This window comes from Macrobrachium nipponense, chromosome 7 (genome assembly GCF_015104395.2).
Source record: "Macrobrachium nipponense isolate FS-2020 chromosome 7, ASM1510439v2, whole genome shotgun sequence".
NCBI classification, from domain to species: domain Eukaryota; kingdom Metazoa; phylum Arthropoda; class Malacostraca; order Decapoda; family Palaemonidae; genus Macrobrachium; species Macrobrachium nipponense.
In genome coordinates this window covers 113728883-113742475 of record NC_061109.1, presented here as the reverse complement: position 1 = coordinate 113742475, position 13593 = coordinate 113728883, and the positions used below count along the sequence as shown (strand labels likewise).

The 13593-nt window shown below is 39.7% G+C and overlaps 1 non-coding gene across 1 annotated transcript; it reads left to right on the top strand.

Annotated features, from left to right (window-relative positions):
• Positions 1-12208: 12208 nt before the first annotated feature.
• Positions 12209-12290, top strand: Trnas-aga (transfer RNA serine (anticodon AGA)). Its single transcript has one exon. It is a non-coding gene; the product is annotated as a tRNA-Ser (tRNA).
• Positions 12291-13593: the final 1303 nt, after the last annotated feature.

Below are 13593 nucleotides of genomic sequence, written 5' to 3'. Positions count from 1 at the left end.
TTTTGTTTAAGGTAAATGGGTTGCTGTCTACTTTTGTTATGCCTTTCAGTATTTTGAATGTTTCTATTAGTTGTCCTCGCAATGTTGTGTTTCTAAGCCTTACATGTTCAGGCTCTCTAATCGTCTTTGATAACCTATTTGCCTGATGGGTGACATTAACGTTGTGGCTCTTTATGTACCCCTTATAATCTACTTATGTCCTTTCTTAGTGTTAGTGACCAAAACTGTACTGCATATTCAAGATTAGGTAGATATATGAAAGAGAAATTGAGAATATAGAATCAAATTTGGAGCTTCTTTATCAGAATGGGGCAAAAAACACCGGGAAATGCGTTGAAATTTTCTTAATATAAAGGACGCTGAAAGCGACACGTGATCATTCCTAATGGCCTCTTGACTTACCCCTGATAAAAACAAGAAGTAAGTTTAGTGTAACACAAAAGACTATAGATCTGTCTAATTGATGATGCAAGGTTATAAGTCATAGAAAAAGGGAGTAAGAGAAGAATTCCAAAGCTTGGAGCCATACACTCACTGGGCAGTACAATCTGAGGTCTATTGAATTTCAAATTGTGGATAAGTGTTTAATGGTTGTCATGAAATTGCGCAAGAATGGAGCTGCTTCTGGCTAAATGGAACAATGACAAAAATAGTATGTTGATGAGCATCCTTGTATCTGAAAAAAATTACTTCACGGTAAAAGTAGGTTTTTTATGAATAGTTGCTTCTGATATTGTGCTTTTGGGGAAAAAGTTCTTTATGGAGATCCTAATCGTGAAAGCAAGGCCAACCTGGAATCAGGAAGCCCGTGTTAGTAAATAGAATAAAGGAAAAACTGGAAGAACTTGTAGCATCATAGCAAAGAAGTATGGCTGTTAAATCTGGCAAATGTATTTATCCCAAATGTGTAAGTATTGGTTTGATGTCCAGGGAAGTAGAAATGAACCAGTTATATTGTGTGTTTATTCACGACCTGGCAACTTTCAAGTTTCTCCAAAGTGCCCTGCAGAGATTCGGGTATCATGGTTTGCACAAATTCCTCTTGGTACTGGTGTGCTTGTTGCGTAAAGATTCCTCGAGATGGTCGGTGGTAGTTTTAGCTACACCTTCCTCAGGTACCACTCAAATCAGCCTAACCTGTTTGTCCACTCACTCGAAAGAAACTGTTCACAAAGTTACACCTGAGACATATGCAGAGGATTTTTGACGGGTAGAAACGATCATTCTCGAGGTCTTTGTAACACAGAGTCCCATATCTTGCACAGGAACCTTGCACAACAAGACAAACTGTGTGTGAAGTTGCATTCTTTGCAAGGGGGCTCAGAGTGCGCTTTTCATGCTATACCGTCATTTCTGCCCATACCTAATGAGAGGGTGTCTAACTTTGAAATCTTTGTCTGCGCTTAAGTTCACGTTACAAGTATTATTGTTGTGAAAAATGAGGAAATAGGGTGCTATTCACAAGTATGGCAACTAAATGGGGCCCAGAGGGTTATTAAAATTCATCACATTACTTGCAACATAACAATTCCGGTGAGTCCTAATCACAGATAGATAACTTCCCAGAATTCAAGGCTGCCAAAATCCTCCCTTTCTCCTTGAACTTCTACCAAGTGTATACTCTGGAGAGGCCCATCCTTCTATTTACGTCCTGGCTATGTTATAGACGAATGATTCTGCTACTGGAAGATGGGAAAGCGCGTTATCAATTTGGTCCATTCCTAACAAAGAAGAAAGTAACGTGCTGTCACCCGAAGTAATTATGAACTTTATTTTCCGTTTGGATGAAGAAAGAGAACAGAATTATATTAAGTCATCAGTGTTCTCTCATTATTCCTCTTTGTGAGTTAAACTATTCACCGAGGCTAAGAAAAATATGATACATTCATTTTACAAAAATATGCACGTCCTACCTCGACTTCACTCTGGTACTCTGCTCGCTGTTCTGAGGTTTCTGTTACAAGTCCTTGAGTGGGTTGTCACCACAGATGCACCTTTCTGGAGGATAATTGCAAAGATAGGTTGGATATAGCGTTTGTATGTATGTTCGTGTATAGGGTAATGATAGATGAACATAGGTAAAATTTTTCCCGATTCCTTAGCTTGACTTTTGAAAGCAATTTTTTTATTTGAATTAGTGTTTTAGTTATTTGTCATTGAATAATTAATCTTGGAAAACCAATTTGGAACATTCGTTTATACATTTTTGATATCTGATACGATCAAAATTCCAAAGGGAAATACTGAGATGAAGCCTTTTTTGGTGCTTTATATTTTTGGGAAGTCATGTTTTGGTTCAACATTAATATGAGTAGTGTTTTTTACACAAAATCTTGTATTATAACAGTTCTTCTATTGTGAAAACACTTCTTTGTATGTCGGCTACAATTTCTTCAAGAAAGCCAAGGAAACATGTATCGTTAGATATGATACTCTTGACAGTTCTAGAACAGTGTTTTCATAAGTTTTTGTAATGCATCCCAATCTGAGTTAAATGTCCCCTATAATAGGGGTCTGAATGCTATTATAAAAGCGTAGCATTTAAAGTATACTTGTGGTAATTAGTCTCATTCTAATTGGATTAAACAATGAACTGGAGAGCTTGATATTCTTCTTTGCTTAATCCCTATTCGGGGTCGCTGTATCTAATGAGCCTTTTCCAGTGGTTTGTTTTCTGTAAATTAAAACTATTGAGGCAGAAAACTATTGATCCGGCTTTGTCTGTCCGTCCGTTCTCAGATCTTAAAAACTATACTGTAACGCACCCTCACTCTAACGTATCAGCCTGTCGTTATAGTTGATGGTTTTATTCAGCATTATAAGTTGTACAGAAAACTCGATTGCGCTGAAGAAAACTTCACCGCATTTTTTACTTGTTTATCTTGAGTCCTCCCATCGTCTGTTCCTTTGTTGCTTGTCTAATCATTCACGTTCTTTCCCATTTTTCCTCTAACAGAATCCTCATCGGATTAGTTTCTTTTCACTTTGTGATTTACAGTATCAAATTCGGATAGATTAATCCTCCTTCTCATAGCTGTATATACATGTGGATAAATGTGTGTATATATATATATATAATATATATATATATATATATATATATATATATATATATATATATATATATGTAAGGACAACGCCTTATCGCAAATTCCTCTGTATTTAATTCTACAATCGCGTTGTTCTTACTTCCCTCCTCGAGAGCGTTCAGCGGGCTTTCCGCTAATGTATATATCTTATAAGATCATGTTTTGTATACTTTTATATTTTAAGTTATATGTCTCGCAAGAAACACAAATCGGCTCTCACCGACCCACTTTTACTCTCTCGCGGGTTGGATACCACAGATACCACATTTCCGCCCGCATGCTGTATATTTGAATTTCCTTACCTGTAATAAAGAACTTTACGGGGTGCTCTGTGAGCAAGAGCCCGTGCTGACACAAGGTCAGCTTAATCAAAAACAACAACATAATAAAGATCAGTACACTTCTACCAGCCTCTTTGTTCACACCTCACAACTGGTGACCTCCCGTTTTGGACAGTGACCCAAGCGGTTTTGACCAAGTCATTAAAGGACTAACTACCGCCGCTCACCTTCAGAGATCTGTAGCGGACTCACACGGCGCCTCAGTTTAGATCTCTGAAAGCTCCTACCGTGGAAAAAACCAACGCCTCTAACGGACTAAACACGGCATACCTTCCCCAGGTGTGTTCAGGCGTTCCTCAAACGGTTTATCCCGCCATTTACGACTCCTGTCGACCGTTTTGTGAGAGTGGACAATGGGCGTAGACAGTTCCGCGCGAGAAACCCAGGCCTCCTCTGCCTCAATGGCAGCCTCGCACACAGCTGCCGCTCAATCTGTCAAACTGCCCCCCTTCACAACAGCGAACCCAACCGTCTGGTTCATCCGAGCTGAAGGGCAATTCCGGGTCGCGGGACTCAGACAAGGTACTGCAGGTTGACCTCGTGATGTCAGTCCTCCTGGCAGAAGTATTCGACCGAATAACCCCCTGGCTGACCGGTCGGGCACAGACCGAAGCTGTCACACTCGATGAATTAAAGACAAGACTTGTGACAGCCTACTCCACTCCCATCGCGGAGAAAGCCACCCGCACCCTTGACCTAGTTACAAACCCGATGCGAGGTGCCGACCCACTGGATGCCTGGGACACTGTGATGGGCCTGCACGAAGTAGGTCCCGACGGAAAGAAGAAGGAAATCTGCCTGAGCCGCGAAATATTCCTGCGGCAACTCGAGCCAGATGTCCGAGGACAGCTAACAGATGCATACACTCTCCCTGACGACGAACTATTGGAGAAAGCTAAAAAGCTGACACTGTCGAGCAAGGCTGCAATGCTCGCCGCTTCCCGATCCTCCGTGTGCCTAGCCGCAGAGAAGGGAGAAGAAGAAGAAGACGACCCAACGCAAGATATTGGCGCTGTGACCCAGAGGAAGTCCTCCCACATGCAGCGGGGCGAAAACTCCTGGTGCCACTACCACCGGAAGTTCGGAAGGTACTCAAAAAGATGCGAAAGCCCCTGCACCTTCCAGCAGCCAAAAAACGGCGACGGCAGACAAAATCAAAGTCGCCTGTGACAGCGGCCTCGTTGGAACCACACGGCGTAGGGTTCTATGTCTGCGGCGATCTCTGGCCAGGGGATGCACTCGATATTCCCGCCGTCAGGAAAAGACCCCAGCCGCGGGCCTGACAACCCAACCACCCTCGTTGCCGCAAACGGGACCCCCATCCACTCCTACGGCACGAAGTCCCTCGAGATATCCATCTTGGGGCGCAACTACGTCTGGCGTTTCACCATCACAGACGTCAGGATTCCACTACTGGAGGCGGATTTCCCGGCGCATAACGGCCTCCTGGTTGACATGGGTCGCAAACGCCTCCTCGACACAGGGACATGCCATTCCCTACCGCTTGCAACGGGCCCAGGTGCCCCCACAATTTGCACCATCGCCCCCCACAAGTATGGCAACCTCCTGCAGGAATTCCCCGAAGTTTTCAAACCGGAACTTCGTCAGGTGGTGGTGACGCTGCCCAAGCACGGAATATTCCACCACATCACCACCACGGGGCCCCCGACACATGCAAAGTTCCGACGACTCCCTCTGGGCTGCCTTCAGGATGCAAAAAGGCGTTCTCAGAAATGGAACGAATGGGTATCTGCCGGAAAGCATCAAGCCCTTGGGCTTCGCCCTTCCACATGGTACGGAAGCCTGACGGCACATGGAGGCCCTGCAGAGACTACAGGAGACTCAACCTTGCTACGATCCCCGTTCACTACCTCTTGCCAAACATGCAGGACTTGACTGGGGCCCTCCATGGAGCAAAAATCTTCACAAAAATGAACCTTTTAAAATCTTATTTTCAGGTTCCTGTGCATCCCGAGGACGTTCCCAAGACCGCGATCATCACGCCCTTTGGCTCCTACGTCTTCCATTACTCCACCTTTGGCCTGAGAACACAGGGGCCACCTTCCAGCGCCTGATGGACAGGGTGACCTGCCCTTCTACGTCTGCTACGTCGACGATATTTTGATCTTTTCCAGGTCCCCGGAGGAGCACCTACACCATGTCCGAGGGGTTCTGAAATGGCTGCAGGAAAACGGGCTGGTCGTCCGATTCGACAAGTGCACTTCGGCGCCGACAGGGTGGACTTCCTGGGACATGAGATCTCTGCAGCAGGCGTGCACCCCATGGCCTTGAAGGTGGACGCGGTGCAGAAGTTTCCGACCCCAACTACGGTCAAGGCCCTGCAAGAATTCATCGGGATGGTGAATTACTACCGCCGGTTCATCCCTGACGTCGCCCGCACCGTGTCCCCTCTAACACAGGTCCTGAAGGGCAAACCAAAGAACCTGACGTGGGAAGCAGAACAAGCGCAGGCCGTCCACGACACGAAGATGGCCCTCACCAGAGCCGCAACCTTGTCCCACCAGGACCCCACTGCGCCCTTACGCCTCACCACTGACGCCAGCAACGTCGCCTGCGGGGCCGTCCTCGAGCAGATGGTCCAGGGCGGGGCCCAGCCGCTCGCCTTCTACAGTAAAAAACTGTCACCCGCCGAGACGAGATACAGCACATTCGACCGCGCGGTGTACCAAGCAGTTTGCCACTTCCGCTACCTCCTCGAGGGCGCCCCCTTCACTATCAGGACAGACCACGGCCCCTTGGTGCACGCCTTCACCTCAGTATTTAATTCTACAATCGCGTTGTTCTTACTTCCCTTCTCGAGAGCTTTCCGGCAATGTATATATCTTATAAGATCATGTTTTGTGTACTTTTATATTCTAAGTTATATGTCTCGCAAGAAACACAAATCGGCTCTCGCCGACCCACTTTTACTCTATCGCGGGTCGGATACCACATTTCCGCCCGCATGCTGTATATTTGAATTTCCTTACCTGTAATAAAGAGGTATTACGGGGTGCTCTGTGAGCAAGAGCCCGTGCTGACACAAGGTCAGCTTAATAAAAAACAAACAAAACAACATAATAAAGATCAGTACACTCTCTCTCTCTCTCTCTCTCTCTCTCTCTCTCTCTCTCTCTCTCTCTCTCTCTCTCTCTTGCTTGGTGAGACGTACCCGCGTGAAGTCACAATAATCAACAGATATCACAAGTTTAACATACGACTAGAATTTGAGAAATATCTAGAAGTGTTCGTGAACTATCGGTGATAAGATTAGTGTGAAAATAGTAGGATAAAGCGTCTTCTAAGTTAGTTTATCAAGTGTAATACTATAAATCAGAACAAGATGGCAGTAAGTTCCAACTGCGGGAAAAGGTGGCGTAATTTGGCGTGTCTAGCAGATTCGCAATACGATGAGGTAGCAGGAAGGGAACTGGCATTTCTCATCTATGAAATCAGCAACAGTCCTAACCAAAAAGATACAAAAGCATTCATAGATATATTAGAAGGATATAATCCTTCAAACTGGAACAAATCTAATGAAAACATCTTGAAAATAATTGAAGAAGTTCCAAATAAAATCCAAGTGGTCAAGAGACTCATAAAGAAAATATACATAAACCAACATATTCCGACAAAGAAAATGAATAAGGTGAATCTTGTGAATATACTAATTGATGCATTAGGAAAAAGAATGCCAAAGCATGCAAAACTGTGTAACGGTTTTGGGTATAGCATAGTCAATCCACAAAACCTAATCAGAAAATGTGCTGCATGCAAACATTCCGACCCATCCACAGTGCTGAGGTAATACAAGATTTGAGAAAAGATACAAGAATTTTGTTCAACATGTCTATCATGGATAGACAATGTTATTAAATCAAGATTGAATGTACAAATAGTTGAGGATGAAGAAGAAGAGGAAGAGGAAGAAGAAGAAGAAAAAGAAGAAGAGGAAAACGGAAGAGAAGTAAACAAAAATGAAATGACAGAAAAAAAATAAGGAAAACAAAGAACAAGATAAAAGTATGGATGCAGAGATACTCATTGATACTACATATGAGGCAATAAAGCAGCATACCTACGAAGAAATAAATTACGATATGACAACAGAAAAGCAAATCCCGAAGAGGCTCTACCCAGATCTATACAATGACGGGAAAGAGGAAAAAATAGACAAGAAAAGACAAAATCTGCAACCTTTTGAAAAGAGGGAATTGCAGATTTGGAGAAAGATGTTACTACAAACATCCTAAGATATGTCAAAACTATGAAATATATGGTAAATGTGCATACTTAGATGGATATGGGGATGATTGCAGAGATCTGCATCCAAAAATATGTAAAAACCTAAAAGAAGGAAAAGGATGTAAGTCGACAAAAAATGCAAATATATGCACCCTGTAGCCATGAATCATAATCAAATAAATAACCAACCAAGTAATAAAATCCAAAATAAGAAAGAAACAAATAAAGAGAGAAATCAAGAATATCAGGTAAAAGAGAAAAGCAAACCACCAATGAGATATGCAGAGGTGTCAGCAAAGAATTTCAAAGCATCAGCTCCGAAATTCTACTCAAGAGATAATAACTGTATTTATTATGCAAGAGGATATTGCAGAAACGGAGAAAATTGCAGATTCAGACACAAAATGGAATAATTATGATGAAGGAAGATCAAATATTATGGAAAAAGTTGGATTTTTTAATGTCAGAATTTCTGGAAATGAAAAAAAGAACAACATACCAGAACAGGAAAGAGACAGGGAAAATCCTTATTACTATCAGTATTAAATGAGGAGAAAACACGCAAACCATCATAGTGATGAATGCGCAGGGTTTAGTTACGAGTAACTCAAAAAGAAAATAGAGTACTTAGAAGAACTAACCCAAAATGAAAAGAAAATAGATATAATGAATATAAGTGAAACCTGGTATTCCCAAGAGACTGGGAATGATGATCAAATAAAAGGGTTCCAAACTTATAGATCAGATAGAAAAAATAGGAATCAAGGGGGAACCGCAATATATGGGAAAGACAAAAAACAAGGAAAAATATATGAGAAATATAGTAACTCAGAATGTGAACTAATAGCGGTAGAATTTGAATCTGAAAAATTGATGAACATAGTAATATATAGACCTCCTAATACTAAAGAGTTTGACTTAATAATTGAAAAATTGGATGATATATGTAGAAATCACAAGGACTGGGGACTATTCTCCTATCTGGAGACTTCAACTTTACCTTTGTTTCGTAGAATGGAAAGAACGAATATGGGAGATTGTGGTTGTACTTATACATATAAAAAAGAGAGAGAATAGTAGTGCAGAAGATAAGAGGCAATTTGAAAAGCTATTAGATATGCTACTAGAATACAACATTCAACAAATAAATCACCTGCCAACAAGAAAGGAAAATACTTTAGACCTAGTATTTGTGAACGAGATGAATTATGTTAAAGAAATAATAGTTTATAATGCGAGTATTTCAGACCATAATGTCATAGAATTAACAGTCATTCCAAAGCAAGTGAAAATAGAGATAAGCAAGAAATGAAAAAGTGGGAAGGATATGGAAAATACAACTTCTACAGAAAAATAAAAATAAAATGGTCAGAAATTAATGAAGAATTAAACAAAGATTGGGATAACATTTTCGTAAGTGATGACATAAGGGTAAATACGGAGATATTATATAAAATATTGGAGATAATAGTGGAAAAATATATACCGAAGAAGAAAAGTAAACATCATTCATGCATACCAAGAGACAGAAGAATCTTGTTCCAGAAAATCAGAAAGTGGAAAAAAGGTCTTGCAAAAGAAAAAAATGCATGGAAAGTTATAGAACTAAAAAGTAAGATAGAAAATGCAGAAAAAAAGATTATACAATCAAAAGAAAATGAAAAACGGGACTTGGAAGAAAAAAACCCTATTAAATATCAAGCAAAACCCCAAACTATTATACACAACATGCGAAGAAAATGAATAAAAAGAAGAATAGAAATAGGCCCTCTGAGAATTGAAGGGAGATTAACGAATGAAAAAAGAAAAAAAGGAAAATTTGCAAACATACTGGCAGAAACGATATAAGAGAGAATTCACCCCTAAGAATAGATAATGAAGATATTGATATAGAAGTAAGGGATGAAAATAGTGAATATTTAGCTGACATAGATATTAATGAAGCTGATATTGTGCAGGATATTAATGAAATTAAAAATGGAGCTGCTGCAGGGCCTGATGGAATTCCTGCTATTTTGTTAAAGAAAGTAGTTCATTCTATCGCAAAGCCACTTGCAATATTATTAAGACAAAGCTGTAGATACAGGCAAGCATACATAATGATGAGCACAAATTAGCGTATATTACCCCTACTTTCAAAAGTGGATCAAGACTAGAGGCAAGTAATTATAGGCCTGTGAGTCTAACATCACATATAATGAAAGTGTATGAAAGGGTAATGAAGAAAAATATTATGAAACATTTAATAAAAATAATTTGTTTAATAAAGGACAACATGGTTTCGTACCCGGAAAAAGTACACAAACCCAACTGTTAGTCCACCGTGAAACATATTCAAAAATATGAAAGCGGAAATGAAAACAGATGTGGTTTATTTAGACTTTGCAAAAGCTTTTGATAAAGTAGACCATAATATATTAGCGAAGAAAATTAGAAAACACAATATCGTGGATAAAGTAGGAAGATGGTTAAAAGAATTTTTACACAACAGAAAACAGATAGTTATTGCAAACGACGAGAAATCGGATGAGCCAAGGTAATATCCGGTGTGCCGCAAGGTACGGTGTTAGCTGCAATACTGTTTGTTATTATGATTGAAGACATAGACAATAATGTTAAGGATTCGGTAGTGAGTAGTTTCGCAGATGACACAAGAATAAGTAGAGAAATTACTTGTGATGAAGATAGGAACGCTCTACAAAGAGACCTTAACAAAGTATATGATTGGGCAGAGGTAAATAGGATGGTATTTAACTCTGATAAATTTGAATCAATAAAAATTATGGAGACAGAGAAAGAAAGCTATATGCATATAAGGGACCTAATAATGAGACCAATCACAAATAAGGAAGCAGTTAAAGACCTTGGTGTGATGATGAATAGGAACATGTTATGCAATGATCAAATAGCAACTCTGTTGGCAAAATGTAAAGCAAAAATGGGGAATGTTGTTACGGCACTTCAAAACAAGAAAAGCTGAACACATGATTATGCTTTATAAAACATATGTTCGTAGTCCACTTGAATATTGCAATATGATATGGTACCCACACTATCAAAAGGATATTGCACAAATAGAGAGTGTACAAAGGTCCTTTACAGCTAGAATAGAAGAAGTTAAGGACCTAGACTACTGGGAAAGACTACAATTCTTAAAATTATATAGTCTGGAAAGGAGAAGAGAACGCTACATGATAATTCAGGCATGGAAACAGATAGAAGGAATAGCAGAAAATATCATGGAACTAAAAATATCAGAAAGAGCAAGCAGAGGTAGATTTTAATAGTGCCCAAAAAATTATACCAGGAAAAATAAGGAAAGCACACAGGACATTAATCCACTACGCACCAGCATCGATAATGCAGCGTCTATTCAATGCGTTGCCAGCTCATCTGAGGAATATATCAGGAGTGAGCGTAGATGTGTTTAAGAATAAGCTCGACAAATATCTAAACTGCATCCCAGACCATCCAAGATTGGAAGATGCAAAATATACCGGAGATGTACTAGCAAACTCTCTGGTAGAAACATTAGGAGGAGGCCTCACACTGAGGGACCTGGGGCAACCCGAACAGATGTAAGGTCTGTAAGGTAAGGTCTCTCTCTCTCTCTCTATATATATATATATATATATATATATATATATATATATATATATATATATATATATATATATATATGTTATATGTGTGTGTGTGTGTGTGTGTGTGTGTGAAATAGAAAGGGCATTTGCCTTACCTTTCTATCTTTAGCTGTTTCTCGAGGTGACGGTAAAGCCTACTATTTTAGATGCAGTAGAAGCCTTGGCGTTCAGCACTCAATGACTCGAACTTTTTGTACTTATAAAACATTTATATTGTTTATGTGTTGGTTTTGTTGATAGTCAGGGATTTAGTAAATACGGAAAATACATATGTGGCAGGTCATGAATAATGGAAATGGCAATTTCACCAGTAAAACTTTTCGTACACTGACGTTCTTATGACTTAGGCAGTTCCATTGTGCAGAAATTAAATAACATTGTAAGGCTTTCGTGACTACTGGATGAAAAGTAAGACAACACAATCCGACATTACGTAAACAAACGCAGGGCGTATACCTAGTCGTAGCTACCACCGCTGTCGGATTAACGTTCATCACAAAAGTTCAAACGTTATCCCTTCATTCATAAACATGGCATGATAGGCTGCGAAGTAGTCTCAGTTGTGAAATAGAAGTGAAACAAGTGAAACCAGTAGACTTAGATTATATACTGTTGTCAATCCCAGCCCGTCCTAAGGCGCCGTGTCCCTCGCAAGGGAACCCTCCCTCCTCCCCTGGTGAATCTTGAAATGGCCGCGGATCTGTTGTCAGTTTTAAGACTATTTTGTCCTGATGTTTATGACTGCATTGCCTACATCACAAGTAGAAAGGTTAACAGTTATTTAAAATAAAATGCTGACATGCATCACATTTATTTTTAACAAAAAAGTATAATTTATGGAAGGTTTTGGTACATCACACCGACTGCACCTATCTGAGGTAAATGAAGTGCAGTGATGGCCGAGTGGTTAAGGCGTCTGACTAGAAATCAGATGGGATCTTCCCGCGTAGGTTCGAATCCTACTCACTGCGAGGAACATTTTGATAGAGGAGATGCTATTGATTAATGTTTATCCAATAATGGCAGTCGATTTCGGTCGTAAGGGTATTCTATTGGCCTTGGGGTTTACGAGCTGCAGAAGGGTAACAGACCGTGCCAGCACAAGGCTGGCAATGTCTAGGGTTTTATGAATCCTTTTTAATTGCTTTGCATGAACGAGAACAGTTGATATGTTTATAACTTGACAGCTTTGCTAAAAAAAAAAAAAATAGTTCGGCAGTGGAAATTATGAAGAAATTATTAATAAATCAGAACATCATTGAGTATTGCCAAGCACCAGGAATATAATGTACTTAAAAGATTGTCACCACAAAAAAAGGTTTACCTGCGTCTGTCTGTCTGTTTGTCCTTGTTTGTTTATTTGCCCATAAGATGAATGAAATGATACTGATGAGTTCCATAGCGTTTTCGAGGAGGTATATGCTATGAACTCAAAAAGATTTGATTAACTATAAAATTGGATGGGGGTCCACGAGTTTGTGGGTTTATTTTCGGGGACATTACAAGACAGGGCAGTTATTTTACGGATTTCAGTTAGTATTTTATATAAAATGCTGAATGTTAATTTGGATGCGTTTGGTACTGATGTGAATTTAAATGGGGATCAGTATTTTCTCGCACATTTTTGTTAACATTTCGAGAGAAGACTTCGTATGATTTCATCCGTATAAATGGCTAAATTTTTTTTTTGGCTAATTCAGAAGTGAATGGTCCGTGAATATCTTGCAAATGTCGAGAGTCAGTCAAGTAAGTAAAAACTTTGCTTCCGTAGACCATGTTATGACCATTTCGTTCTAAAACGATGTGTATCTTGAAAGTGGGTTTTTGTTTTGCAGTATTAGATTGGTCACGCAGTCTTCCTTGAAAGGCGTAGTCACTCCACATAGTGTCGTTTTTTAGTGTGAAAATAGTAATGATGTTTCTTGCAAGGCATCAGCTGGGCCACAAGAGTCTTGAAACTCAAAAAATTTGGTATCCACATATTTTTTCCAATACTACTTTTGTCAAAGATTGCGATTTTTCAACGGAAAATTTGGAAAAAAATAACTTACTTATAGTTAGTTGAAAGAAATAAGCAAAAAATTGATTTAATTACGTCTCATTCATTATTTATGCAGACAAAATTACAGTTTAGTTTTTGAACCTGAATATGACTATAGTAAATAATCCTTTAAATATGTATATATTGTAAGTGTTTGCACAGTGGATACTTTTTATTTTACCTAGTAAGGCGTTCGGCTTTAATAAAACTAATGTTGAATCTAGTTAGTATTT